Source organism: Elaeis guineensis, chromosome 15 (assembly GCF_000442705.2).
Source record: "Elaeis guineensis isolate ETL-2024a chromosome 15, EG11, whole genome shotgun sequence".
Classification (NCBI taxonomy): Eukaryota; Viridiplantae; Streptophyta; class Magnoliopsida; order Arecales; family Arecaceae; genus Elaeis; species Elaeis guineensis.
This window is the reverse complement of record NC_026007.2, coordinates 8,565,934-8,570,396: the sequence shown is the minus strand read 5'-3', so window position 1 is coordinate 8,570,396 and position 4,463 is coordinate 8,565,934.

Below are 4,463 nucleotides of genomic sequence, written 5' to 3'. Positions count from 1 at the left end.
TGATACGTGGTTTAATTTGGTACGAGGTAGTATATTGAATATCAATATGTATGAGGTAGCATATTGAGATCTCTTTGTTCAAAATAAAGTATCAAGTATTGATACAGTATAAGAAAGAATATCGAGTATTGGTACAATATGAGACAACATAGCAGCATGAAATCATATAGCATGTTCTGCTCCATACCTGAGTGGTATGGGGTTGTATGGTGATCATTACTGTGTATGCTTATGATGTTTACACATTAGGTATAAAAAAAACTCATGCTATGACAATTGGAGGGTGATTAATACAAAATTGACAGATCAAAGAATTTAAGAGCCATTGTTCACAAATGCATTGAGACAAAATTGCAGCAGAATGGTGCAACTCTAAAGGCTTATAAAATGATACATTGAAAGGTAATACATATAGCTAATCACACCGGAACTACTTTGTAGATGGTTGTGATAGATATGCCTTTTGAATTGTCGGATGGATTCCCACAAATGTATTTGTTCCATAATAGTTTAATAAATCCAATTTACTCGAAAAAAAAGAGGACATCCTAGTGTGCTTATCATATTTGAATTGGTGCAAAATATATGAAAAACAAGGCCTGGCCAAGTTTTATGTTTAACCTAATTAGTCAATCACTTACACTACAAAATTTTAATATTTTGTCACCAAATTAAAAAAAAAAAAAAAAAAAGCACCAGATGGAACTAGATTCCTAGTAAATCATTGCCCAGCCCCCAATTGAATGGACCCTCAAACATGATATTTTGCATTTAACCTAATTGAGACAATCTAAACTTAAACAAATGATTAATGAAAATTGTTAAAAACAGGTAAAGAAGATTTCATGGAGAAGAGAGGTTTAGAAAGGGCAGAAGTTCAACAAGCTTCCTCCAAACCTTAAAATAGGCAACTCTTTTTGGAGGAGATGTGATAACAACTCCTTGATTATCCTGATTAATTCCTATCTTCTTGACTTGTCTACCAAATACATAGTATCTTAGGAGGCCACATATAGTCTAGGATATCCTTCCTGGTTTCTCCACTATGACCATATGTATTCAACTCTTGCACCACATAATATATTGGTATAAATTTAACATCCATGTTTATCTTTTTGCGACAATGTCATACCTGGATTTTGTTTTATCTATGCACATTATTATCTCTCAAACATTTGGAGGATTTTCTCAACCAGTATGGTACATTATTTTGAATGATTTGTTCTAGTACTTTCTAGATCACCAAACCAATGCGGTTCCAAGTCGAAAAGGCTACTTGCTAAGGGGCCCCCAACTGAGTGAAATCACTTGATTCTACTTGATCGAGAGCAATCCATACCCTGGCCTTCGCCTCCCTTTTCTTTGGAAAAAGGTTGATTTAGGGTGGAAGGTTCAAGGAGGGTTTTTTTGCTGATTTTGTGCCTAAATGTATAGCAAACCAAGTACAGATTCCTCTCATCTCTTCATTCTTCTCTTTTTATTTCTTTAATTTGATGTCTAGAACAAGCCAACAATTACAAAATTTGGGAAGATAATGCCAAAATATAGTATTGTGGCATGATTCGTGCTATGTTATAAATTTAAGGATGATATATGCATCGAAGAAGGAATCATTATTTTTGTTGATCATGTATTTTTCAGATTAAAAATATATTTTTAGATCAAAAAATAATAGTAAATAAATAATGTTCAAAAATTTAGAAAAGGTAATCTGTTTAGGGTTATGCATGCTACTTGTTATCTTATTTTGATAGCAGTGTATTTGAAGTTAAGGATATGGCTATCCAAACCTAAGCATAAATTTAAATATATTTCATAAATACATGGTAATTAAGACATAATCAGGACTAAATGTTGCTCCATGAATTGATTTTGATCATTACAATACATTTGAGGGGTTACTAATGATTTTGGCTTGAAAAAAGATTTATTGTATTTCAGAGGCAAAATCGTAATTTTATCAAGTTTTGATTCAAAAGCCTCACGAGCAAGAACAGAAGATTTATGATCTATTGGAGGCAATTTCATACTTTTTGGATGGATATGTTGAGAAAAATTCAAGTTTAAAGAATTGGATCGACCCTATGAGTCGACTCCTGTCAAAAGAGGCTGAACGGTATGCTATTTTTGGCTGGCACATCCAAAGGGGTCGACTCTATGAGTCGACTTCTATTGCTATGCAGGCCAAAGATACAGAACAGTGATTTTCTGTTCTGTGCCACAGAGGTCGACCCCATGAGTCGACCCCTTATAACAGAAACTTTCGTAACGGCTAGTTTTCAGTTCTTTTTTGCAGCATTTAATGCTCTTTTAATAATCTCCAATGACTCTATTTCAGTTCAGATTTATCTCTATCATCTATTGAAGCTATAAAGGTACTTAAAGGAGAGAAAAAGAAGCAAGATTGAAGAGATTCAAGCATTCATTTCAGTCCTAAGCAAAAAGACCTCTTCAAGCAAAAGAAGCTTTCAATTCAAGTTCATCAACCCCTCAAGAGCTCATTCAAGTCTTCAACCATCTTGAGAAAAATCATAAAAGCTTCCTTCTTATTGTGTAGAGTGTATTTAAAATTTTATTTGCTCATTAAAGGAGCTAAATTTATATTTTCGTGTGATTAACTCACATACTCTGTTTTGTTTTGATCTTTAGTTTTAGAAAGATTCTAAAACTTGAAAAAGTTGGTCCGAACCTTGAATCAGATTGTATTGGATTAGCTTGTACCTAGGAAACAAGTGTTCTAGCTTAAGAAAGCTAGAGTCGGAGGTACCGACGTTATATTCTTGTTGAATACAGTTTAGTGGATTTGAATTCTCAAGTAGGAGCTTGGAGAGTGGATGTAGATGCAAGGTTGACACCAAACCACTATAAATCTTGTTTGTTTGTATTGTGCTTACTTGCTCTCTTTCTAAATTTTCTTATCTTCTTGCATTCTTGCATCTAATTTCTATACCTTGCTTAAATCACTCTCTACATATATCCTACTCATTGTTATTTAATCCTCGTAGTTCTAAATTAACTTTAAAATTTTAAAAATCTAATTCACCCCCTCCTCTGGGTTGCATAGCTAGGCAATAAGTGATATCAGAGCTCGGTGCTCTATTCCTTTTTTTTTTATTTAACCATCAAAGAGCCAAAGATCTATGGCAACTCAAGTTGGTGCTTCACTAGCGAGGGGCAGTCCACAAATCGATCTTCATTTTTCAATGGGTCAAACTACACCTATTGAAAAGCTTGGATGAAAATTTTTATTCAAGCACTTGACTATGATATATGGAGTATCATAGTTAATGGACCACACACACCCACTAAGATAATTGATGGTGTAGAATCAACCAAACCTGAAAGAAAATGGAATGAGGTTGACAAGAAAATGGCTCAACTCAATGCTAAAGCCATGAATGTTTTATATTATGCTTTAGATGCTAATGAGTTTAATCGTATTTCAACATGCATGTCAGCTAAGAAAATATGGGATAGATTAGAAATAATACATAAAGGCACTAATCAAGTTAAGAAATCAAAAATTAACATGTTTGTGCACAAATATAAACTCTTTAAAATAGAGCATGAAGAATCAATAACTGAAATATTTACTCATTTTATGGATATTATTAATGATTTAAAAAGTCTTGGTAAGTCTTACTCTAACAGCGATCTTGTGAGAAAGATTCTTAGATCTTTACCAAAGACGTGGGAAGCCAAAGTGACCGTAATCCAAGAAGCCAAAGATCTGAATATTTTACCCTTGAAGAAACTTCTAGGATCACTAATGACACACGAGCTAAGCATGAAACAACATCAAAAAGAAGATATCAAGAAGAAGAGGACAATCGCCCTCAAGTCCACTACTCAACTCAATCAGGAATTCGAAGAATCAGAAAATGAAGAGCAAGATGAAGAAATAGCCCTCATCACTAGAAAGTTTAAAAGATTTTTGAAGAAAAAAAAATAAGGGATGAGGAAGAGGCCACCTACAAAAGGGGAGCATAGCAAGGAAAAGGATAAGGAGCAACCCCTTATTTGTTATGAATGTAAGAAGCTGGGGTACTTTAGGTCCGAATGTCCACAACTTAAGAAAGGCCCCAAGAAGTACAAGAAAAAAGCTATGGTGGCTACATGGAGTGATAGTGATAAGTCAAGTTCTGAAGAAGAAGAGTCTCATGAACAAGCCAACTTGTACCTTATGGTATATAAAAATGAGGTAAATACTGAAACTCCTAATGACTTTACTTTTGAAGAACTTCAAGAAGTATTTTATGATCTAGTTGATGATCTAAAGAAGTTAGGGGTAAAGAACACAGAATTGAAATCAAAGAATCAATCTTTACTAAAAAAAATGAGATTATTTCAAATAAAAAATCAGTCTTGACATAAGAAAATCTAAACTTGAAAAATGAAATTGCTAAGTTAAAACCTATGGTAGAAAAGTTCACTCTTAGTTCAACTAAACTTCAAATGATACT